General features: G+C 38.5%; 1 long non-coding RNA gene across 1 annotated transcript; it reads right to left on the minus strand.

Annotated features, from left to right (window-relative positions):
* Positions 1-1,176: 1,176 nt before the first annotated feature.
* On the minus strand, positions 1,177-10,180 carry LOC130679935 (uncharacterized). The gene is made up of 3 exons (XR_008992929.1): positions 9,948-10,180; positions 5,971-6,283; positions 1,177-1,349 (listed from the first exon to the last, which is right to left on the minus strand). It is a non-coding gene; the product is annotated as an uncharacterized LOC130679935 (long non-coding RNA).
* Between the last annotated feature and the right edge of the window lie 17,222 nt (positions 10,181-27,402).

A 27,402-nucleotide genomic window follows, 5' to 3' on the forward strand; every position in this document is an offset into this window, starting at 1 on the left:
CACACAGTTACTGCTAGATTACTTTATAGGCATAAATAAATAAACATTAGGAAATTTCCATTTGAATGAATTCACCCAGAATTTGTAATCAATGTATCACCTAGGGGTAAAAAAATATTTTGCTATCAGCATAATCATAAATTTTATGTTATTGCAAAGCATAAAATTACATTTTGGTTTCTGGGCTGAAGAGTTTAAGGGCTTTAAAATTTTTTAACTGGTCCTCCTGGCAACAACTCAGGTGAATAGGGTATGAAAATTAAAACATTTATTAGAGCAGGTCCCCAGACTCCAGCATGTTCTGAATGAGTCATGGGTCCCGATAGAGGAAGGTAAGCTTAAAGTTCTGGGAAGTTCTAGAATGGTGGCTTCTGAGGGTTGTGTACACTCTTCAGACACAGTACAGGTACAGTTTTCATGTACATTTCCTGAGAGCATGCCACCATCTCAGCTCCTGGAGTAGCAGCTGGTTTAATGGAGCCCTGTTCTACACTGGGAAGCATTTTAATTGCAAATAGATTGGTAACGTGTACGCTGTTGAAGGTGTTGGTTCCTTAAGGACCCTCTTAGAAGCTGAATATGAAAAATGTGTGCCAGACTAGCTGTCACCCTGTTGACCATATGATAGAAATAGGCATGATGAAAGACCCAGTTGATCTATGGTAGATCTTCTCAAGTCTGGAATGATACCAAATGAACTGTCCACAACAGAAAGGAGCCAAAGAATATTTTTTTACATCTAGAGAAGCACACCTGTGTTTCCCATCGCTGTAATATGACTCTAGTTTCTAAGTTTGCAATACAGAGAAAAAAAAAAAACAGAAAAATCCATCTCTATCTTAAGCTGCAGACCACCAGGGACTTGAAGAGAGATCAAAGAAGACTCACAAGCTCTCTATTTTTCACTTTTTGGTGCTTTGCATGTACTCGTAACATTAACAAGCTTAGTTCCATGAGGCACCTTCTGGGCCAAAAGATAAGACTTTCTTTTCCCAAAATCATGTTTTCTCAAATTTTTTCAAAGCTTAGGTATAAGCCTTTTCATAGAATTATGCAAATTTTGCCCTAACTCCAAATGTTTTCTGAACTAAATACCGCTTTGAAAAGAGCTATATTTGCAATGTCCACCTTACAAAAGGAAAGCTAGGACAGCAGGCAGTGAGGGGGACAATGATGACACCCTAAACTCGGGTTTTGTTCATCTCCAAGGTTATTTTGTGCAAATTTCGGGCAACCTCTCTTTCTGAAAGGTCAGACTTGCTGGGATGAAAATGCTGACTGGTCATTAGGGGATTATCTTTTTGGCAGAGTAGAAGTCCAGCTGGAAGGCATCTCACTCCTGATTTGAACTGTTTGGATGACAGGATAAAAATATTTAAGGCACAATCCAGGACACTGAACAGTGAGGCGAAGGAACTTACATCACTCCCCAAACTGAGATGTAAAAGCACATTTGAAAAAGGGCCATGGCTCAGTGTGAAATAATTTTCTATTTTCTAGTTCTTTTCTTAGCATAATAGAAGACATTTTCTTCGAAATGAGACTTAGGAGAACATAACTGTAAACAATTTCTTCCAGTGTGTCACATGCTTAGTGCTTCAGACTGGCTGAGACTCCTTGTTAGATGGGCATGTTCGTGCGTGGAAAAGGAAAATATATTGTAGTGACACAGAACAACTGTTCTGATTCAGCAATTCTTGGGCCTTCTGCATGCAGGGTGAACAAAATCATGGGTTAGAAATAGCCACAGGCGCAGAGGCCCTTCATATCATTAAAGTAACTGTAGAACTAGTGGGCTGATGGAAGAAGCAGTGTTTATGGACTCAGCTAATGTAGCAACAAGAAAATGGTGTCTGTGTTTAAGGCAGATCCTCGTGTTTTACACCGAACATCTGCAGATTTTTAGGCCCTGAGGCACAGCTCCAAAGCAGCTTGGAGCACCCCAGCTGTCCTCTGAGCTGGCCCTTTCCCTCTTCTAGTAGAAGCACCCCTTCTCCCTGAAAGCTGCGCCTGATGGTGGAGTGTTTGGCAAAGCAGCCTCCGGACAAAGAAAGAGCACAGAGAAGAGCAGCACATGAGAATCTTTGCCATGTTATGATTTTGACCCCGGTGTGGCTTTTTGATGGTCACTAGCTAAGAATGGCATTTATTGCCGGCATGCCATTTGTTAATAGTGAAGCCTCAGCTGGAAATCCAACTCCAGTCAACTTTTAGAAATTCCCTGTTATGCTTAAAAACACATGGGATGCTGATGACAAAAGCCAAAAATCTCCTGCCCTTTCTCTCTCCTGGCGTCTCTCCTGGCGTGAGATCCCCTTAGAGGCAGCTCTGTGCAGGGAGGTGCATCGCCGGCTAGAGGCGTTTGTGGCCCACCGTCTCTGCGATGTGCACGCTCAGCGCCTCCGCCGAGGAATTAAATCAGGGACACCGGCAGATTCAAATCTGTAATCTGGATTTCAGAATAGAGTTGCTGGGTTTGTGGCTCCTCCCAGTGTTTCCGCGGCGGGCTTTATTGTCACTCTTGCGGCGCCATGAGCTTCTCAAGCAAGCTGCTTGATACATATCTTTGACATGACTTTAAAATGAATGTCTAGGTCAGCAGAAGTGGAGGAGTTTCTCCTTGATTTATTTGTTCTTGTTCATGTTCAGTTATGCTTAGAAGCCACCTCTACACAACTGTTCTACAATTTGTACCATGTTTGCTTCTGGGATTTCTTCTAATAGCACCGATCAGTGGAATAACACTAATATTACAAAAATGGAACAGGCTTTTACTGCAAGTGGGTAGCGTTCTTTTATTAAAAATTGCTGAAGGCTGCCATGTGCAGGTAATTAGTTAATCCATGTGAGGTCTAACTTTGACATGTATTTGTCCCCTACAGAAAAATTTAATATAAGCGGAGAGACAAATACGAAAAACTAAAACCAAAAACACACCTACCAAACAATTTTGATTAAAATAACAACAGCCTCTCGACTGCTGATGTATTTCTGAAAACAGTGGCTTTGCTTTTGGTCTGAAATTATGTCAAATTATGCAAAAAAAATACAAGCTTTTGGTGAGGTTTTTTTGTTTTATTTAATCCTCCTCCCCCTGCCCGCCAAACTAGTAGGGACTTCATAGGCAAAGATAAACTGCCTGTTCTTTTCCAAGACATTTCTGCAACAGGGTTTTCAAATGCGGTCATATTACAACTCTGAATATGAATAACACAGCAGGGGAGTTGGGAAAGGATGTTGTTTTGGCTGGTATACTTGGGTATTAGTTTGCAGTCCTTAAACTCACTGAATATCCATAGACTCTGGGTAGAGTCCAGAGAATGGCTCTAATACTCTATCTAGTTCAAACTGGTTGGATTGGCTGAGTTAAAAGGGCTAAAAGGGAACAGAAAACAAATCTCCTGATTGGCTGCTTTTCTGAGCATCATTACACAGGGCAAAGTTGTGAACGAAGGTCAAGTACAGCAAGGAGACAGGATTGCACCTCCAGGAAAAAAAGATAATCAATTGTAACTATGCATTTGACCATACCATATAGGTCACCATAAATTTGTGTGATTAAGTGGATCACTTTCAAGTTTTGATGTTTCCAGAATTTTAAAATTCATGAAGTAGATTCAGAGTAAACCTTTTCTGTTTTTCTTACCTTCTCATGTGCCATTGAATGTCAGAAATATTAAATATTAGCTTTTTCTTTATTATCTGCCTTCCCTGCTAGAATATACATGCTAAGGAATCTTGGTTTCCCTTATTCATTCCTCTAGCCCTAGCCCTAGACCAGTGCAGGCAGATTGCATTGTGGCTCAATAAATGTATATTGAATAAATATTGATTAATCTGTTTTAGTTCATTGTTTCATCAAGCTGATTGATGACATGCCTAGTTTCTGAAATAACTTTATATTATTCCATATTCACTAAATATCAAGGGCAAAAATATCTGCCTTTTTATTTCAATATACAACCCAGACTGTTAACATCTTGAGAACTTTATTATTGTTACTTGAAATGAGTTGAGACTTCCTCCTAATTTGGAGAATTACCAGTTGGTTATCAATTTAACTGCTTCCGCGATTGTTTATTTCTTGAGTGGAGGCCAGAAATAACACTGAAAGAAACTACTTTCTCCGAAGTTCTCTTATGAATGCACCATCCAATTTAAGAAAGCTGAGAAAACAGTACTTCAAAGCACTTTCAAGAAAGCAAAGTCAAATTTTGCGCACAAGTGGAGTGCTGCTTTAATTTCACATAAGCGCATGTATCTGTTTTTAATATAATGTTGATAAGAAATCTTGTTACTGCAGGAAAGAAATGAAGAACAAATGTTCTCTTACAACTTGCAAACTTCAGCCAGTAAATTCTGGGTGCTGGAACTAGTGGGCCTAAACCTTGGCTGGTGCGCTTTCTAAAGAAGGAAGATTTAGAGCTTCTGATTCAGCAGGTCAAAGTGGGGTAGAGAAATCAGAAATATTTATAATCATGTCATGTGAGTTGTATGCAAGTTTTCTGCAGGCTTCACTTGGAGAAAAAGAAAAAACAAAGGAAAAACACTGATTTGTAGATCCGATAAGATGTTGGTTTCTCTTTAAGCTTACTCTCCTAGATTATAATTTAGGTGTCTGGCTGCCAGCAAATACCTTTATGTTTGGATAATAAGAAAAGGAAAAGGGCAAACAGACAATTAAAACATGCTTGCACAGTTCTAAAAATGTTTCTTTTTCTATTCTTCAATAGACTGAAGCTTCTGGTTAGAACTATGCCACAAATGTTGGCAAAAATCGAGTGAAGAGAAAAAAAATCAGTAAAAATGTTTATTCTTCATTTGGCAAACCACAAAACACTTTCTCACTTATTATCTAATTTGATTCTCAGAGTAACTCTGCAAGGCAGTCAGGTCAGGTGTGTGTTAATTTAGTTTTGCATGTAAACAAACTGAAGTCCAACAAGGTTCTGCTCCCCTGTCAGGTAAGTAGAAATAAACAGCAGAGAAACCAGTGCCCTAGGACCACTCATGCCTAGTTTAGTGTTTGTTCAACTACCGTTCATGGTCCCCTGCATATATTAAATATATTCCCTCATTGCCTTCCTTCCTTGACTCTTTGATCTCTAGAAACATTGTCTAGGGAGCTGTTAGCACAGTGCCCACCACATGGTGACACAGAAGGAAGAGAAGGAAGGTTGGGGGTTATCACTGTGGTACTTAGGGTTAAATGAGATAATGTGTGAAAAGTACTTTGTAAATTATACAATATTATACATGTGCATGCATATATTATTATCTACATATATGTATGTATTACTACTACATATGTATATATGTTACTATATATGTATCCATTATTACTATCATTGCTTATCTTTTCCTAGGCATGAAACTTTCAAAGGGAAACTCTTGAAACTTAGAAGAGCTCTGGAAAAAAGGATAGTTACCAAAACCAAATTTAGTGATAAATCAGAAGAGAAAAAATGGAGAAAAGAATATATGCAAAAATAATAATACTTTAAAATACAGTAAGAAGCTACTGAGAGTATGCTGAACTTTGATTAACTGCTCAAATGTGAGAGGCTGAATTATAGAAGCAGATATCTAACTTGTATCCAGAATGTCCCAAAATGGCACTTTAAAAAGTAGGTATACATAAGCTTAGAATTTCTCATTTTATTTTCTCAGAAAATTTCTTGTAATTGACAGTAAGTCTGCCTGAGATGTTGAACATTTCAGAGGAACCACACAGTTCGGCCCTTGTGCTGTGAAGTCTCCCGAGTTGACCAGGTCTGAGAGGGTCTTTTATGTGTGGAAAGCCAGGAGGTATTTGTCAGCAGGATCATTTGCCCACCTCTCACAGCCTTATGAGGCAATGAAACACGGATCACCTCACCTCCCTGTTATTTTATTCTCTTAATGGTTCCTGGTCTCTGCATTCACCTCTCTCCCCACAGTCCTGTATTGTTGGTTGTAATCAAATCTAACCTTGGAAAAGTCAAACTAGAGCAGGAAGAGGGCAGTCACTCTAACAGCTGCTCTGGGCTCTTCTGCTGTGTCATAGTGAGGCAGTTAAACACTAAGTTGAATTCCCAGATGCTCCGTTCCATCAAACAAACACTGCCTAAGACTGGCGTCAAGAAATGATGTCATTATATGATCTAATCAATTCTTCCAAACAGGAGTGAAGTTAACATGAACTTAGCACAAATGCATGCCTTACTACAAGTGTGTGTACATTAGAATAACTTTGCATGAAGTTTAGAGGTTTTTGAATGGTATTTTTCTCATCTAAGTGAGTCTGAAAAAGAAAAAACAAACAAAAGAAGCTTATTGTGGACAGACTCACAAATGTCATACATCTTGCAACAAATTTGGCTTCACCTTATTATTCTGACCCTCCACACATTTGTAGTCTGGGGTGGATCTAACTTAAACCAGAATCTGGATCATAGAACACCTGGTGTGTTCATTCAAATTGGTGGGGGCATCAGCTGTCAATGCTGCATTGATCTGGACTAAAACATCCACTCAAGAGCTTCATAAATCTTAGCCCCTCTAGAAGCTCATATATCTTCTTTGAATCCCATTATACAACACCCACCTGGCACCAAGTACTTGAAGGGTGCATCCAAAAAGTATTTGAGAAATAAAAATCAACATGCTACTCTAGGTGCTCCAACTCCTATTTCTTTAAGGGAGATTTAAAGATTGCTTTGGAATGGGTGCATTCCCAAATTCTTGAGCCTTGTGAAAAGCCTGAAAGCAAAGGGCATCGTTTTGTGACATTTCCCTCCAAATAGAGATACAGAGAAACACCTTTAAATGTTCAGAGGACACAAGAAACTTGGGAACTCCCAGACCCATTAAGATGGTCTTTTGAGTGAGAAAAAAATAAAAATATTTCAAATTCTTGACAGATGCATAGCACTTCAAGATAAAGTAGAATTTCTAGATTCTCCTCCCCTCCATTCCTTTACTACATGTGTAAATAATCTTTAGGCTGAATAGACATGTGCACACAACACCAGCTCTGTTTACTAAGCATTTATCTGTCTCCACCAGGAGCTTCACTAGCCTTATCTCATTTGGAACTTTCAGTCCCTACAGGTATTGTTTTACCCACATTGCAGATAATGAAATGAGGATCAGAAAAGATAGATAATTTGCCTAAAGCAACATGAGCCAGACAGAAAACTTTGAAGTCAGATCTGTCTCACTGCAAATCTGTGCACCATGTTTCTGTGTCTGCACACCTGTGCTTGTGTGATTAGTCATAGAAAAATACTGAACTTCTCGATCCAGATTCTCTGCTCCCTAGTTGTTTGACTACACACAAGTCACTTAACTTCCTAAAAGGTCAGTTTCTTTGACTCAGAAATAGGAGTGACTCTTCTTGTTCCTTGTAGATCATGGGAATTGAAGAAGTGAAATGAGACAGCTTACATAAGGTGCTTTTGTAAGTTCTAAAACACTTTCAGTCACACATGTGCATTAGTTAAGGTTAGGCTTGGTGACACGACAGAAAAATAAAAAGTGATTGTGGCTTACGTGAGAAGAAAATCTGTTTCTCTCTCCTTAGAATGATGACTGAAGGTAGGCAACCCAGGGAGAGCATGAGAGATCCCCAATGTCTGGCACCCGGAGTCTTTGAGCCCTGCTACTCTCTTCTTTAGTTTGTTACCTCCTGGTACCAGACGGCCCAGCCACATTGACTGTGTTCAGCAGAGAAGAAGAAAGGCCAGAAGAAGCGAGCACCTACCCCTTCAAATGTCCCTTCCCAGAAGCTGCACACAACATGTCTATACTCCCCCTTTTCCCATAATCTTAGACTATCCACTGAAGTGTACAGACATATAAATTATGTTCATAATTTAGTACTTGAAAATTTAGAGGTATGGAGAAATAAAAATCCTACCTATATACTCCATCATCTCTGCCTTTCATTTTCATTTTCTGTATAATGACAATAAAAAAATAGGTAGCCTTAATTATTGACTCTGGTACAGGCCCCTGCTCCTTCCCGTGAATGCTCATCATCTTGACTAAAGACTGGCACTGAGGTATATGTAGAAAGAACCCCAAGGATGCACAGCTTATTCGTAACTATAACAAATTACTTTAAAAGTAAAGTATGCGCATTATAGCGTAGAGTAAAAGACTGTATGCGGAATTAAGGGTAAACACAAACCTCAAGGTCATGGCTGATGCTTAGGCTTTATCTCTAGACATTCAGGGTCACTATGACCTCCTCACTGAGATGTCTTCAAGAGTGATTTGAATGCCACCAGTATGGTATCCTCCCATACCTCATTCAGGCCTGTTCCTTAGATGTTAACCTCCTGACTTCTCTAACTACCCTAGCGAAAAAGCCACACACGCTCCCCACCATTCTCTCCCCCACCTGTTTTAATTTTCTTCTTGGCACTTATTAACACCTGCTATGTACATGTTTCTTTATTGTTGTCCCCAAATAAAATGTGAGCTTCACAAGGTTAGAACTTTGACTGTGGCTGCTATATCCCAACTTCTTGTATAAACAAAAGAATGAATATTGAGAATTTTAGACACTGTGAAAGACCAGAGAAAATAGTTTGTTTGGGCAGGTGATTCCATAATATGATCCTTAAGTCACACCCTAGACGTCTCTGACTAAGCTTAAGAAAATCTTCAGAGACATCATAGTAAATTTTATAGGTTGCTTTTCATTTTCATTAAAATGAGGAATGTAGATAAAATCAGTCATTTCCTTCAAGGCTTCTGACTGATTTCCATTACGTCTGCTGCCTTTACATTAGTTTCTTGAGCATCTGGTATTAACCTCCTTATAAACTCTCAGAAAGTAGAGAATGTCAAATGCATCCATATACATTCATTCATTCATTCATTTAATTACACAACAAATATTTTTGGAGTACTTACTATAAACTGGGCAATTTTCTAGACCCTGGGGATATAGCAGGAACCAAAGCCCCTGGCCTCATGGAGCTTATATTCTAACGGGGAGAGAGACAGACAAATAAGCAATATTTTGAAGGGCAAGAAATGATGTGGAAAAAAAATAGAGGGTAAGAGAGCCTGGGAGCTGAGTAGGATGGGATGGAGGGCAGTTGAACCTAGAGAGATTGAGAAGGACATCTAGAGACTTGCGAGCTATTCAGCGCAGAAAGGGGTGGCGGGAGGGTCTGTGCCGGAGGGAGGAGCTGCGGGCAGGAAACAGCCCCTGTGAAGGCCCCGAGGCAGTGGTGAGCTGGGTGTGTGCTGAGACCAGTAGAGGAGCAGGTGGCGGGGGCTGCTGTAACAGGCAGCCGGAGCACCTGGGACCTTATACACCTGGGGCTGGTGTGTTCCGTAAACGTTACCTCCTTAACACTGGAGGGCAGCGGGTGAAGAAGCACATGCCACTTGATAAGGTCAGAAGGGTAACGGGAGCGAGTTCTTGAAGGCTTTCTTAGAATTCAGCTTTCCTCAGCGAGGTGGGGTCTTCAGAGGACTCAAAGGAGAGGACGGACTAACTTTTTTGAAACATTGCTCTAATAGCTGTGTTAACAATAACCCACGGGGGTGCAGATCACATGAAAGACCAATTAGACCACAGCCGAGAGAAAATGAGAAACAGTGCTGACACCTATTTTGGGGACCTGAACACTGGGCAGACCAAGTTGCCACACAATGAAATGAGGAAATGAGAAGAGTTTGGGGCTTGGGGAAACTGGGATTTTAAGCACTCTGTTATAAATAATAACTCATTCAGCCTATTTAAGTCGCCAAGGAACTGAGCAGTACTCAGAGTTGCTGTGGGACAGCCAGGGTGCCGGGCCTGGAGCTGCAGCCAGAAGTGTGGCCCAAATAGCGCCTCCGCTGCTGCAGAGAACTCTCTGTGGCCTTGGCCAGTGGGCAGGGACACCTCAAGTTCAGGCCGATATTGGACACCGGAAGCTCCCCCCCTGCTGCCAGAGGCTCACCTGTTACTGTCACCCTCACCAGAGAAAAAATAGAAGTACTGCATCTGCTCCTGCTTCCCGTTTCACTCTTCAGATAAGGGAAACCTGACGGGCAGAGGCTTGCAGAGGAGCCCGGCTGGCAGGGCTCTGGTTTCCAGCTTGAGGGTTTGAGTGCATAGGCGCTAGAAGGCTATTGACGAGGGCTTGACCACCAGCACAGGTGGCCAAGTTCTGGGACAGTCTTGCAATCATTGCTCTGCTCAGTACTAAATGCTCAGTGAGCCTTTTCTTAAAAGAGATACAATTTCTTTTTTTCTACCTTCAGCTCTAGACCTGTGTCTTGTGGAATGTGTGCCCAGCCCCACCCCAGACTAGGAAAAGCCCTGAAGCAGGGTAATGTTTGAGAAATAGTTCTGTGAAAAAAAATGACAAGATGTTTGAGATGTGGGAATAAAAAATGTCAAGAGGAGAATTACTAATAGTCTTGAGGCATAGGAGGGAATATTCACCAAGTAAATAACAAATGGGTCATTAAAGCTTATATATAGAAATTGAAAAATTGGAAATTTGGGAAGCCATGGTCCAGTGTTCCATAGGATAATCATTATCAACAGATAATTATTAACTATTTACAGTTATCCTTTATTGAGGGGTCACCAATGCTAAATGTTACTGTGCCAAATGATGACTTTCCATGTCTCATTTGACTCTCACACTGGCCTACTGCACAGGACTAGGTTATAGAGCTTAAGCTCTGTACTTGTCTAACTAGTAAATAATGGGATTCCAACACTGTAAACTCTTAGCTTCCAACATCCTAAAAATGCCTCAATTTCATCTCTAAGAAGACGATGTCAAGGACCCAGAAGATCCACAACATAACAATCTGCCTCAAATAATCTCATTAAATCTGTGTTTTAACTTGGAAGTACAATTAACATGTCTGCTAGGTCTTCATTACTAGGAATTTATTCTTCTTTCTTTACAACAATACACATCTATGTCCAAAGATACTTAATCCCATTTTTCTTCGTAAGGGAAAAGAAAAGACTGGAAATTTCATATCATCAGTTAGGAACTTTATCAATAAATGGTAACATAACTAAATAATAGAATACCACAAGTTGTTTCAAAGCATGAGAAGATCTTTAAGATACATATTTTAAGTTAAAAATATCTAGATATCTAGATGGAAAATAGTGGGTATAGACTGATTTCATTTGCAAGCCACATAGATTTATACGATCATAGATATATAAAAACATTTCTAGAAGGATACACAAAGTATTGGGAAGAGGGGGAGAGGACATTGCAAAGGAGGAAGGTGACTTTTTCCTTTCAGTTTATATCTTTCTCTATGGTTTCAATGTTCTACTGCATATACAGATAGCTTTTCTTTTTTTTTTTTTTTTTTTTTTTTTTATTGAAGGGTAGTTGACAACAGCATTGCATTACATTAGTTTCAGGTGTACAACACAGCGACTCAACATTTATATACATGATATTTCTAGGTACCAGGTATCACCATACCAAGTTGTTACAATCAGATAGCTTTTCTACTTACTGAAAGTGAGTGATTTCAACAAATTCTGTGTTTGAAATATTGTCATGTCTTTTAAAGAAGCTATTTTTATGCCTTCATATACTTCATTTTAAATTATGAAGCTGTAGAGAACTTTGTATTGTTTTGATCTTCATACCAAATATTTTTATTAGTGTTGCCTGTGTGTTTCAATAATTATAACTAAAGCAAATTGCAATAGTGTTACTATGCAGACATTAGCAATAAATGGTCATATTTTGCCTCAAAATAAAAAGAGAAATTGTACACCTAAAAATGGTTAAAATTGTAAATATTATGTTACGTATATTTTATCACAATTTTAAAAAACAGAACTTTATCAAGGAAGTATTGGGTGGAAATTAAATAATTATAGCTGAGAACTTGTTTGACACCTTCCCAATGCCAGGCTCTGTGAGAAGCATGCCAACATGCTTATCTCCCTGAATCTTCAGACTTCTACAACCTAGGTGCTTTTCCTGCCCATTTTACAGAGAACTCGTAAAGAAATGATTTGCCCAAGGGCCTGTGGTTGGCAAGAGGTGGAAGCAGAGGGAGCCCAGAGAGTCTGAGCCCAGACACAGGAGCTCATGTGTTAATATAATACATTCCCCATTACTGCCTCCTTAATTCAAATGAGTTTGACTCCAGAGAATGTAACTGACATTCCTAAAGAAATTAGATGCACTCCTCTATTAGATGCATATTTAGTGAAACACAAAGTTTAAACACATAAAAATTATTTAACACTAGTATCTGAGAATTTGGAGACTATGTATTCTTTCTGATTTGTACAATATTAATTTTGACTGCAGCAATTGGTAGTCATAGTACTTGGTACAGTTACTGGCCTATAGGTGAAGTTGTTCATATACAGTAACTGGAGTATGCTGGCTAATTAAATTCTCTGGCTACAGCAGTGATAAATAGAAAACTTGTTTTCAGTTTCATTACTGATATATATTAGCACACCTTCTTTTCTTAGTTGAATAGTAATGGGATCTTTTTTGAAGAATTTCTTATGCAATCATTATAAACAGCAATGATCATTATTTAAAATATATTAAGCAGAATTTATATTGAAATGGTGCTGTACCCTGATGTACTGAATCATCAATCTGGGTTTGTTTTAGGTAATTTCCCCCATGTTTTCTAAAAACAGAATTTTCAAAGTGGTACTGGATAATTGGATTTCAGTTAATAAAATTTGGCTATACACTAATGTTTCAAGCAGTTCCAAATATGTAATTCTTGAATTGTGGGGCTTGGAGAAAGCTGTACAGTGCCAGACACTAAATGCAGGACAAACACTGAAAGTATTGCTTGTAAAAAAAGAGGAGGCCATGCTTTTACAAAATATACACTTCTGCCACACCCTAAGCCCCTCTCCTACCTGTCACCCAGACACTCCCTTGGAGAAGAAGACAGTCAGGTATGATTCTGGCTTCCCTTACCCTGCACCCACCTTCTTGAAGTCTCCATTTAAGACCCTCACTAGAGTGTGTGTGTGTGTGTGTGTGTTACAAGATCCCTAAAATCAGCTAATCAAATTTCTTACCTAGTGTAGACATGCCTTTGGAAGCATTCCTGGCAGACAACAATCCAGTCTTACTGTTAATTGTTGTAGGTATAGAGATGACTATGTCATTGGACATTCCTTCCTTTGCCAGACAGTTCTAATTGCTAGAATGCTTCTGCCATGAAAATAGTCAGCTATGGATACTAGTTTTGGCACCTTGGGCAACTCAGATTATGAACACTCACTCCTCCACAGATTGTCCATGTCTCCTTTGCCTAAGACCTTTCCGTATTTAGTTAGGGAGGTATTGAAAATGACAAAGACAGAGGCTGTACAAGCCTCCTTATAACCTCTGGGTAAAACATCTGGAAGGATGCACTGTGCTGTCTTACGACATAAAGCATCCCAGACAAAAGGTATTTCTAACTCAGATGGAAGTTACATATTTTGCATTATGTAATTGAACAGTAAGAATGGATTGTTCTCAGGTATCCACAACCAATGGAATATGCTAGAAGTCACATAAAACATACAAGGACAATATTCATTTCTCCTTGCAGAGTGCTTAGCTGAGTCCCCAGCTCACAAGATGGATAAATGAAAACTGAATGGCATGCACAAAAATAACCTATACACATAATTATTAATGCACTGAAAGGCAGCAGGATGATGAGAGCCCAAGATAATAACGATAAAAATTTTCATGATTAGGTCTTAGAATTTCTTTAGTTGTGAAATTAGTATGATTCACTTGGTGATTCTGGGTGAAGGTTAGGCAATGTTCACCTCTCTTAAACTGAGTCTGGTAGAAGCCAACCTGGCTTCATGCATGGCCAATGCACTGGGTGTTTGCTGTACTGGACATTATTAGTCAACCGGCTTGACAGGAGTTCTTTGTTTTTTGCACTGATGTGATTTTTTTTCGGAGTTGCTTGAGCAAACAGGTTGTTTAGGCCATTATGCAGAGGAATCTGGAGGTGGTTTTGAAGAAGGTAGAGCTCTCTTCCAAGGAAGGACTATTACACTGTTGCTGTAACTGATGCAAATGGTGCCCCACATGTCAGTGAAGCCACTGAAGGGCGGGGAAGCAAGCCTTCAGACTGATGTGAATATTGGAGTGTAACCCAGGAAACCAGTTTCCCCTGAAAAAAATTGCAGCCAATCAGTTCTTAACCTCTCTCCTCTCTCACTTACTGTTACTAGTTTGAAAAGGGAGTGGTTTACACTGAAATCTTTGGTGCTTGTTGTGAAAATATCCAAAATATTTTATTTGTGTGCAGTGAAATGAAGCAGGAAACCAGGCTGCCTGTGGGAAAAGCATCAGTCTTTGAACAATCAGACTTGGAGTCAAATCCTAGCTCCACCATATTAGCTTGAGGACCTCAGATGTTCCCCGAGTCTCAGTCCTCAACTATAAAGGACTGCCATGAAATGTAAATAACTTACATAAAACACCTGAGATAGTGTAGAGTGAAGTGGTTCTCAAGGTGAATCAGAGGGGCAGGGGGAAGCGGCAGCCATCTGTTTTTGACAAGCCTTCCATGTGATTTTGATGAACAGTAAGTTTTGAGAGCTACCGTCCTGGCATACAAAAGTCCCTCAAAAAATGTCAGCTGTTACATATGTCATATTCATCCAGTGCATTGCAGATTAAAAGTTGCTTTTCTATCAAAAATATCATCTACTTTGCTCAAGTTTGCATTCCCTTTGACCAAGTAATTTTCCAAAATTTTCCTAAGGAAATAATCAGAGATGTCCAGAAAGATTTACATAGTAGGTTATTCACTGAAGAATCAATCATGCTAGTGAAAATTTGGAGACTAGAGTTAAATAATGTTGGATTGGTTTCATAAATCATGGCACATCTATGTAGTGGATGTAGCAATTAAAAATCATGTTATAGATCCATGTTTGTCAGAGCAAGTGCCGAAAATAATCTAAATCAGGATCTCTGGGGATGCTTTTAAAAAATGCAGATCTCTGGTCCTCATCTCAGATTTGTGAGCTAGAATGTATGTGAGGGATATTAGTATCTTCATATCCCATATGTCCCCAGGTGATTTATATACACCCAAAAGCTTGAAAACTCTGTTTTAGATTAATAATGAATAACATGGCAGGTATTCATGGTATACTATTGAATGGATAAAACCATATTACCAAGCAAATATTTACAGCATTCAATAATATAGTTACCATAGACATGTAAATATAAAAACCAAAAATACATGGGCTAAAATGCTAAATAGTTCTCTCTGGATGGTAATAACACCAATTTTACTGGTTGTTTATTTCCTTCTGTTCTACATTTTCCACATTTTCTCTAGTGTATGTAACTTTTTGATGAGAAAAGTGATGTTATCTCAAAAACCACATATCAGTACATGTGTCAGTGAACTATGAGGTGGGGACTTGATATTTGTACTTGACGAAAGAAAACTCTAATGTAGACATGTGTGAATAAGAAATAGAGAAATAGAACTGATAAACTCAAGACCTGTATGAACAAACATAACATACTTGTGTTTCAAAAGGGAGAGTATTGAAGTCTCCTTGAGGAGTGGGGGCTAGGATGAATTCAGAATCAGGCCATAGACATGGAGAAAGAATGGTGTAAAACTTCACAAGAGCATTGGTTCCCTGTAGGGCTCTTGAAATAAAGGGCAGGAAAGTCCCAGACACAAGACAGGAAGGTCTGACACAAATGGGCCCCCTTCATAGACTTGCCCACCACAGACCCTATGAATCTGTGTAGTTACATTTCAGATTTCCTTGCTTTAATAGCTAAAATACGAAACTACCTATATGGAAGGAAAAGTAAGCTCAAACAGTTTTTAGTCAATGAAAATTTTCACTATATTGGAATAGGTTTCTTTTATGAAATAGGTTTACCTTTTATGGTTTCTTTTCTTTCAAAAACCTGTGCGTTATTTGGGAGATACAGCTTAGAGTCATCTATGTGGTATGTAACTTTCATGTTAAAAGCTATTTGATACCAAGAGTGTATCTTTTATTATTTTTCTATTGTGATATAATTCACAAGCCATAAAATTCATACTTTTAGAGTGTGCAGTTCAGCAGTATTTAGCATATTCACAATTGTGCAACTATCAATGCTATCCAATTCCAGAAAAATATTATCATTGCAAAAAAGAACCCCATTATGATTAGCACACATAATGTAGTGGGGGGAGCATGGGGAAGGCAGTATAGAACAGAGAAGACAAATAGTGATTCTGTAGCATCTTACTACGCCGATGGACAGTGACTGTAATGGGGTATGTGATGGGGACTTGATAATGGGTGAATCTAGTAATCACAATGTTGCTTATGTAATTGTATATTACTGATACCAAAATAAACAAACAAACAAAAAAGAACCTCATTGTCCATTAGCTGTCACTTCCCATTTTCAACCTCCTCTCAGCCACTGGTAACCATTAATCTACTCCTCACCTCTATGGGTTTGCTTATTCTGGGCATTTCACATAAACTAAAAATAAAAAAATATGTGGACTTTTGTGTCTGACTTTTTTCACTTAGAACAAAGCTTTCAAGTCTCTTCCAAGTTGTGGTATGAATCAATACTTACACTGTCCATTCCTTTTTATGCTGTATAATATTCCACTTTATAGCTATACCATCTTTTTTACCATTCAACAGTTGGTGGAAATCTGGGGTGTTTCCACTTTTTGGCTATTATGAGTCATAATGCTATTAATAGTCATCTAAGTTTTTGTGTAGGCATATATTTTCAGTTCTCTTGGGTATATATTTGGGAATAGAATTGCTGGGTTTGTGAGTGTACCTTTTTGCCTTTTATATCTTAGAAAGTGAAAGTTGGTGTTTCAAATGTTAACCTGTGTCTTGGGTTTCCACATTGCACCAAAAAGTCATATGGTGTGAGTGTGGAATTTAACTAATCTATTCTCTCCTCCTCTTGGCTACCAGAAAGTCCTACAACCCATAGAAAGCATTGGTTTTTGAAACAGGGCTTAGCAGATAAAATTAACTGTGGTACTTTTTCCAGCTTGCTAACTATGAAGCACTTTCCCAAAACAAAATTTGTACTTAAGTCCTTCCTTCTAAAAAGTGACAAAAAAAACAGGAACATCTGAAACATTCAAAGTAGAAACATGACAATGTGCTTTGGTTTGACTATGGATCTCCTTTTATAACTATAGGGCCATGAAAACCAAAATAACACAATGACTTGGAAAATAAACACAGCGACATAGCAGGTGTGGGTGGCTACATTTTTCCCAAGAGTATCTTCACCCTTTCTGAATAAGGATCAAGAACAGAGAAATACATAAACGATAGAATTGCTTAGTAAGATGTATATCATATATTTTATCTACGTAGATAGCTGACCTGACTACCTGCCAACTAGTTGAAAATGTAAACCTCAGTCACATGGGCCACTTAGCATCAGGTCATTTAAAAATAATAACCAAATGTTATTTTTGGTAGAGTTTTTCCCTCTCGAATTTATTTTGTTTGTAGACATGGCTGTGATTTGAAGAACAGCATGTGTACTCAGAAATGTGCTACATTGATAAATTATGCCATGAGAAAAAAGGCAGGATATATTTTTGACTTTTTCAATTTGACTGTTGAAATTTGCATTTCTTAGTTCCCATGTGTCTCATCATAGCTTTTTCCTATAGGGTTTTCAACTCTCTCTGTGTTCCTTTCTTGTTTTCTTCATTTTTGACCCTGTAATTTCTGAATCACCATTTTGCCACTTGTGATTGTTTTCAAACTAATGTGTTTCACACATACGTTTCAGGGATATATCCATCAGGAGAAAATTGCAAGTGCCAGTAAAAATCGTCTCTCTAATTTGTTAATGCATGTCTGAAAAATACAGAAAGTGTGAGATGAGTACAAAAATAACTTGAAACAGAAGGCTGAGGAGTGGGAAGGAGAGGAAATATACATAAGTATTCAGTTGATCATTTCTCTCAGAAACTAACCCCCATGTCACTGCTATGGGGCTGGTGCCTGCACTGTAGGTGTCCACCGGTGTAGTTCCAGGCCACTGACGCTCAGGGTTCATGCTCGTCGGTGATAATTCATGCATCCACTATGTTCCTTTCCTGGTAACTCTTCTGAGAGATGGAATGTTGTAGCCTCATTTTAATCATAAGTTTCCTTGGAGACTGTACAAACCACTCAAATCTAATCTTTCACTAGGGATAACTGAAATTTACAAGGTCTGCAGTTATTCATATTTGTGGTCCTTGTGATACGTATTAACTATAAGCTTCCAAAGTGTCAGAAAGAGTTCACTGCAGACACAGAGGATTTGTGCTGCTTGCAGTTATACACCCGCTGCCTTTTGTAGGGAGAAGAACAGGGGGACAGCCTACATTTCATTCAGTTCAGCTTAGTAACAGCATTAGCAGGCACATTTCTAGGTACAAACAGAATGGCAGGAAAATCTTGTTCTTGAGGAGTGCAGGGGATAAGCCATGAAAACAATGGGCTTACGATGGCACAACAGATTCACAAACACACGCTGTAGTGCTATAAAATGAGGACACAAATGCTCACTTAGTCAATGAGGAAATCATTATGTGAAAATTATCTGAGCAGACTTCATTACAGAGTTAATCACTAAGAAGACCACTGCAAGAACGGTAAGACTGAGTTTGGAAAGAAGAAAGAGAACATCTTCTGAGCTGTGGAACAAGAGTGAAAGGCAAAGAGTGAAGGCAAAAAGCTCCAGCAATGTAGTTTGAAATTTAAAGCTCATCTGTTGCACACGGCCCTACCAGGTAAAGGTGGCCATGTGACTTTGTTCTGGCTGGTAAGGCAACAGAATTCCGCTGGGTGCCAGAATGAGGAAGATTTGCTTATCTCTAAGCAAGGAGGCAGCCACAGCCAGCCACAGTCTTCTATGCCTTCCTTCCTGCCTGGAAGGACATGGATGGGATGCCTGAAACTGAAGCAGCTCTTTCAACATGCGGAAAAGGCGAGAGAATCATGAGACTTAGACTCAGCATCTCTGGGGCGTCCTTTTTAATGTGGGAAAAAATGATCCCTCTTGATTATAAGTCCCATTTTCTATAATTTACAGCTGATCATATTCCAAATTGATATTCTTAGGTGAGTTTTGGCCAGGAACAAGTTGCCCATGTTTACTTGTATTTGATATAACTAATTTTAAAATAAAAATGCATATTATCATAGGATTAGCTCATGAGAAACTGTTGTATCTCTTGTAGTTGATTCACTTGAAGAATAACACTTAAATAATTACATGTGCATGTATCCATTTCATAATTTGTAGCTAAAAGCAGATTTCCTGAGCTTTCAGCCACATTATTTCATTAAGCTCCACTGTCTCAGATGAGAACATCTAAGACCCACTGCATGGCTGCAAATTTAATAAATCACCTAGGATTTCAAGAGACAGATACATTTACAGTGTCATTTATTTTCCTTAAGTTTCTCTTCCAACTCCGTTAAATGATCTGTCTCTGCTGGCAATTTTTTTTTTCATACTTAGGAGATTGTTCCATCCACTCCAAATCTAATATTTTTATAGTATCTTCTCATATTTCATGAAATAAAGGTGGTTTAAAAATTCATAGTCCCTAAACTCTTCAAGAGTTGCTTTTTCACCAGTTTTATTAACTGTCAGCAGAGTGATCGGGCAGGGATAAAGCAGCATACCCTGAAGATTAGCAACTTTCCTTAGACTTTTCACAAACTGAAAGGGACCATCTGGGCTAATGGATCCTCGTCACTGGTTGATCTTCAAAATCTTCTGGGAAACATTTTAAAAATAAAATTTCTGAGATTCATTCCCCAAGAGCCTGATCCAATGAATCAGAAATATCTTTTTTTAAAAACCTCTCCAAATACTCAGCTAGGTTTGGGAACCACTCAGTTCACTGTTTCTCTAAATGTGTGCATGACACACTAGAGATCTGGGTAAGTGCAGTTTCTGTTTCAGTAGGTCTCAGGCTGGCCTGAAATCCTGCTCCTCTCACGAGCTCCCATGCTGGTCCATGACCCACACTTCCTTCGCGAGAGGAGGATCTAAGCCATACCCCAGCTTTTGTACTACAGGCAACTAGGTACAAAACTGAGACTGAGGTTAAATTAATTATCCAGGTCACAAGGCAAGTGGTGGCAGCATGAGGGCCAGAACCCAGCTCCTTCCATTCTCAGTCCAGGGCTTCTCTGCTCTATTACACCAACTCCAGAAAAGAGTGACCTGTCTGTGAGTCCTGCTGGTGTTGGTGAAGCCACTTTGGTTCACTCTCTGGTTGTATTATGGAACCTTTAAATAGTTTGTGATCTCATTCTCCACTTGTCTTCAACTTCCCTCTACACCTCATATCCAGCCCCTGGTGTGCTGGTAGCTGTTTGACTACCAGCTCTCTGGATGTGGGGAGGAGGAAAGGAAGCCCATTTTTGTCATGTTTACTGATTTCTGTGGTGTGAATACTGCTAGCTTGGCCAGCTTGAACATGCCCACCTGATGTTACTGAATATGGAACTGGGAAGAGATGGCACACGACCAGTTCTCATGAACTAGCAGAAGTCGACTCCAGCATTCTACTCACTCAGCTCTCCTCTGACCCAGAGGTGCCAAGGCCACAGGCCAGGAGAGCAGCTGTGGCTCCAGCCAGGCTGCCAGGAGTTGGTACCTGGCTAGGGGTCAGGAAAAGAAATAATATATTACTATTGTTTTCTTAAGCATCAACTGCAGTGTTACTGATAAGATGTATTGACTATATTTTAATAATGAAAATATCTTAGGAAAGTGAACACCAAGAAGAGAGTAAACGTAAGGGCAGGGGTGGGATGGGGTGGGGGAAAGTATCAACTCATAAAAGAACTGAAACATTTAGAGACTGAAACAAGCAAACAAACATGAACGGATTAACCAGAAAGTGACCCTGTGTGTAGATGTATACTTTCATTTAGTCAAAAGAGGATCATAAAACACTGGATTAATTTTCAATTCAAGTCAACAGTATTGACCTAGTACTTCCTGTATTAAGGACATTCATCTCGGTTCTTGCAGCATAAGTTCAGCGTTCATGTGATCTTAATGTCATTTTTTTCTTTTTCCTAATATAAACCACTTTTGGTAAGAGTCTCACTGGAAAAGACAAGACAGCACAGGAGTGACTGTACCTTATTTGCTACTGGCTACCAAGTGAATTATAACATTTTTCAAAATGAAGGCTATTAAAAGAGATTCATTATATTAAGCACTTCATACAGTTACAGAGCAAGACTACATCCCAACATGCAGAGCAGATAGCACTGTAACTAAACAATAAGTAGAGTCCATACCGAAAAGTTTACAATTGTTTCAATATGAGCCATACAAAATAGTGCAAACAAAACGTTACTACTCTTTCTCATTAAAATATATTTTTGAGTTGCACAGAAGTATTATTTCCCATGTAATTAATGAACAGTGAAAGTAAGTGCAAAGGAAAAAAGGAATAATAAATATGGACTTTCACATGGAGGGAGTTCAGATATCATATATATTTCTATAAAAAATGCTTTGTTTTTTTTTCTTAAATTTCCAATCTCACCTGTTCTCCTTCCCTAATAGAAATTCCTTTTACTAAAAAAAAAAAAAACTCCCTATCGTGCTTCTAAATGTTATCACCACTCATTAACTCTCTTGGGGAAAAGTGTAATTCCTTCCTATCCTGTGTATTTAACAAGTGCTACATAGAATCAGAAACATCTGTGATAAGTTTGATTGCTTTTGTTTTGTTATCCCTGGAGTTCAGTGCAACAAGCCAAATACACGAAAAAAAATCCAAAGAAATTCTGATTAAACTATATTTAGCAAAACTAAGTCAATAGTTCAGAAACAAAAGACCATTATGAAGTGACTTTATATATATAAGCAAAACCTAATATTAACAAGTCCAAATCTCTTCACTTATGGATATCTAGATATTAAATTGCAAATTCCTTGAAAGGTTGTCTTCACTTTTACTGGGAATCCCTAGTGATATGATGATACCCACACTGTACCAGTTTAATCAAGAATCTACTTCAGTATTTACTGAGCATCTACTATGTTGAGATCTTGGACAAGGCATGCCAGATATCATTACATGCAATGCAGGGAATATAAAGATCACAATAGATGAAATAAATGGAGAATTTGTGAATTCAAAGATCCATATAGATGTACAATGGAATAATTATTATTAGACATAGGTTTTTACACACAGAAATTTATAGAATCAAATTTGAAGAGCTCATAGTGTGAAAATGTATATCTCTTCTTCAACAAACCATAAAAAATTGATCAATATCTGGCCTTTTATTTTCCCACAGTGGATCTGAGTGAATTGTGACTTTCCTTCATGGTAAGAATGATATTTTGTCCTTTACTTCTGGAATCCTTTATTTTTCTTTTTTACTTTCGTTTTTAAACATATACCTTCCCTTCCTCAGAGAACCTAATCATCACTATTATTATTATCTTGACCCTTACAGCTGAAAGAAATTGAGGCTTGAGCTCATCCCACCATGCACATATTACACATGAAGAGACTGGGAGCTGTGCGACGAATTGTCAAAGACAGTGGCAGAGATAAGACTGAAACCCAGATTCCTAGCTCCTAATCAAGTATTTTCTCTGAAGCATTTGGCCCAACAGGAAAGAAAAGAATCCAAGTTTTGAGGATTTCTAAGCTTTGGGCTCAGGAAAGAAAGTCATATTAAATCAGAGCTGAGTAGGATGAAAATAATGTGAATTGTTTATTGATGCAGAATGACCTTTTAGTGAGAGACACGTCACAATAGATGATGTCCATATTTACCTTGAAATATCTAAGTAGTTTTCTTGAATTACATAGTTAAATGTATGTATCATTCATTCATTTGCCTATAGAGAAACCAAGACAAATAATTCTGTGCACATATTTTCTAGATTGCTTTAAACATATGGAGTCATAATCATGGTGAAATCTTGGGACCAGTCTGACTTCTAATTTCATGTATTATATTTTTCAGTTCTAAAATTTCCATTTGGTTCTGTTCTGTATTTCTTTTCCAAAATTCTCAGTACTTCCTTTGAATTTCTTAAACACATTAAGTATAGCATGCAAAAATAAATGTCTGTAGGTGCATATCTAGGTCTATATAGGTCATTTGCTATGGACTACTGTTTATTTGGGGGGGTTTGGTCATATTGTCTATGCTTGTTTTGGAAATCTGATCACTCGAATCATAAGCTATCTCATGTAGAAGGAAATAATTTTTATGAAAGATAAATTTGTTAGTGCCTTACCCTCACTCCAGAATTTGCAACAAATGACAGGGTTCTTACTAAAGGCAGAAACAACCACATATATATTTCTATAGGGGGAGCGCTGAAGCCAAAGAGCTGTGTCTAACATGCAGAAAGGCCAACAGGGGAGAATATTTCCCAAGTTCACCTCATCAGCAGGAGTACAGAATGCAGAGTAGACTCTCAGAGCCTGGCATATTGTGTCAGCATTTAAGTGCCAGTCACACTCATGGGTGTCAGAGGTCACGTCTTCATTTGTAGATAAAAATTGCAAGGTGACTCTTATGTCTTTGCCCTTGAAGTAAACAAAATGCCATAGAAGGAAATGGAGAAGGGCTCGAATGAGTTGGGATCAGAGTCAGTCTCTGAGCCTCCTTCCCAATTTGTGCACAAGCAGAGCTTTGTAAGGTGCCCAAGGACATTTACTTGCTTCATAGCAGGTGTAAACATTCAAGATAATAGTGAGTGCTGACCTCAAATAGCTTAGGTGGCCACTCTAAATTCTGTAATCTGTCTACTTGACCTTGTCCTTTTTTCAGATGCTTATATGGTCCTAGAAAAAGAATTATTTCTATTTCCCATAAGGGAAATTACTAAAATAATGTATCTAAATGCCATTGAGTAATTATATTATTGCATCATTTTTACAACTGTTTAACAATTTTAGGTTAGCTTAAAACATTAGCTAAGAAGAGGGGTTAGTATATCCCAAATGTGAGCATTTTGGCTCTTTTATTTAGTTACATTCATTGAAAATCTTTATGTCACTGGTGTTTTTCAGGCACATCATGATTACATGTACATTTAGAGTTGACTTCCAAGAGAGAATAAGGTATGAAGAAAAGGTATGAAAAAGGTGTATTTTAATCCAGCTGTAATTTTTTAATTTTTTTATATATACCTAACTTTTGTAGATGTTACATGACCTGATTTCTGCTCTCTCTGGCTTGTATGTTGGGATACGTTATTTTTCAAGGCACATTTGTTTTTTATAATGTAAGCCTAATTTGGGTTTCTTAAGAATATCCCTTTAAGAACTGCCCTTCTTCGCAGGGCATAGCTATCCTAACAGTTGTTACATTCATAATAGAAGAAACAGGATTTTAAAGGCAGATGCTTACTTCAGAATATAAAAATGCTCCCTGTGACCTGCCATTTCTTTGATGGTAGGAGTGTGGCATGAGATGCCATCTCATTCTTAGAAGGTTCTCTGGTGGGGGCTGTCATTCACAGCTACCTGGATGGGCTGAAGCAGGGCACGTGCGTTGTGACACAGAATGTGTAGAAGACAATAGCAAGGGTTGAACAAAGCATTTCCACCATTTCAAATATCTTGGACTATCAAAAATTTCGCAGAGAAAAGATTAAGCATTTTTTTCAGTAGGTATTCAAGTGGTGTTCGTTTTGCTTTTTAAACAAACCATTGTTTGAAGCCTACTTCTGAGCAACACTTACTATAAAATATAACTTAGTGTAAATGTCCACAGGCATAGTCACCCGGTCCAGCCCACCTTTCAGGAGGACGAGGGGCGGGTCTGCAGGGTTTGCTACTGAGGCACTGCTGTCCTCACACTCCGTGGGCATCAGTGAGGGTGACTGGGACAATGATGGCATCCCCACATTGTTGTGTTTTCAGAAACAAGGCCACACTGAAGTCTTGTTGTAGCTACAAATAGAAACAAAAATCTTTATGTTTCTTTTTCTTCTTGACAGTATATAATGTGCATGTATACGTGTGTGCATGTGTTCACATATTCCTGCTAATTCAAGAAGGTATGAGGAGACCCACAAAGGTGTCCTCTTAACATCTAAGTAGGAAAGAGTAGTAGTTGCCAGATAAGGGTCGTTACCAAGGAAACATAAGGGTGAAGCAGGTGGAAATCTGCCCACTGATTTGACGGCTTTCTATGACCCTTAGTTTGATCACTTCAGGGAAAGAATGCCCCATGGCCTTCTCATCCAGTAGTCTTGCTCTTGAAATATGATATTTTTAATTACTCATTTAATTTTACATGATGTTGAAGGAAAATTATAGGTATTAAAAACTAGATCTACAAATATTATTTAGAGTTCTTCCACACAGAGGATTTGTGTGTTTTCTCCTATTTATTTATTTAAATCAGCATGGACACCTGGATATTTATTATATACTTTGAAGTATAACGCGAGACCACTTTATTTATTTTCTTGCTCATATTGTTCCAGTGTTGGTCATTGGAAGCTTTTCTTTTGGCTCCTATTTTTGATAGATCCCTGTCATTGCAGAGAGTTTTTTGCTTTTTTTTCCCTACTATAAGGTGCTACAGGCTTATCTTGTATATTTTCTGCCCCCCTCCTACAATCAGCCATTTCTCCAGGAAGTCTTGGTTCCGTTTCTTGGAAAATGGAAAGGAGTATCTCCTTGCTAGTAAGGTATTGTTGCTTTTAGGTCATCTCAGTTGACAAAACAAGGAAATACATGCATGTGTGTGCACCAACCAATCTGTGTACACATATCTATAAATATTTCTATATGTATTCATATGTATCTATATTAAGCAGAGCATGAGTTCATCCTAATGTCTCCAACCCAGTGCCACACAGAAGGCTCTAATTTAGTACCACATAAATCATTCTGGCTTCTTCTCTTGATTGTTGGTGATCTTCTCCCACAGTGAGAAACCTGTCTCTCAGCATCCACCATCCATTTATTTATTGTTCAATTCCAGTTTACATGTTTAATGGTACCAAATTAACCCATATTCCTGTGGACTATAACCTTACCAACTAGAACACAGTGCTTATATATTATATACACTTCCTCTTTACTTTTCTTAGTCTCCATTTCCAAAGTTACTTAGATTGGCAACTTTCCCCCTACCCCCTTTGGTAGGATTATTTCATATATTTGTCATACAGTTAGAGTATTTTGTCACGGCCTTCATTCTACCCTGGGGTCCTCCAATCTCCTAAATGATTTTTTTAAATGTGCATCCCTTTAAAAAAAGAAATTTTAGCAGTTATTTCTCTCTTCAAGTGCCTTGGCTTGACTCCAAGGCAGGCTAACGTAATGTGTTCATAAACCCTAACCTTACAAAGTAAGTCTAGACCGTAATGATGCTTTTTTGGACACAGGGCCAGAACTTTTTTGCTGTATTTTCCTTAAGAAGATGCTTAGTCTCACAAAGGAAGAAGTGAAACGGCTTTCAAAATTTTATAGAAAATATGTCATGGTAAAGTCAGCCTCCCTGTCCTGACTCTGGAATTGTTTGCCTTCTCTAGCTTTCTTCAGATACCTGCCTGGGTTTTGATCTTAGTCTCCAGTCCATTCCCTCCCTACTTTGTCACCACACTGCTTTTGCTTTATCTGTTATTTTATCGCAGTCAAACCACTTGACACCAGGTTGACTAAATAGGAGCCTCATTTGTTTCCTCCAAACAATGCTTTCATTACTTAGATGCGCTAAGTTCTTGCATTTTCTGATTACCAAGTAAGGAAAAAAAAATGTGATGATTTTAGCACTTTCTACATAGGGCTTAAATTGAATAAGCACATTTTACTAGCATAGAAATTTTTGGAGCCCATGTTTTTAACCAAAGTGTTCTCCATAAAAGTGTCCTTTTACCATCCAAAAATATATATATATAAGGTCCACTCTTTATGCTATAAAATTCTCTCTCCCATTGTCCCCCATTAAGCATGACCTACACACAGTGACTTCCTTCCAAGAAATGGATATAGGAGCAGAGAGGAGGAAGGGAACTGTGTAGCAGAGAAACCTGGCAAACACTACCTCAGCCACCAGTCTTAAGTCACATTGAAAGCACATGTCCTGGATAAGATATGACGAGAACAGCCATTTACCTCTGTGACCTGAGTAGACCCACAACCACAGTCTAATCATAAGAAATGCATCTGAGAACCCCCAATTGAGGCACATTTTACAAAAATATCTGACCAAACTCTCCTCAAAGTTGTCAAGGTCGTGAAAAACAAGTGAACCTGTCACAGTTCTGAGTAGCCTCAGGAGAAAATATAACTAAGTGTAATGCGGAATCCTCTACAGGGTGCTGGAACAGAAAGAGGGCATTAGGTAAACCTCAGTGTCTGAATACAGTATGG

Source organism: Manis pentadactyla, chromosome 12 (assembly GCF_030020395.1).
Source record: "Manis pentadactyla isolate mManPen7 chromosome 12, mManPen7.hap1, whole genome shotgun sequence".
Taxonomy (NCBI): Eukaryota; Metazoa; Chordata; class Mammalia; order Pholidota; family Manidae; genus Manis; species Manis pentadactyla.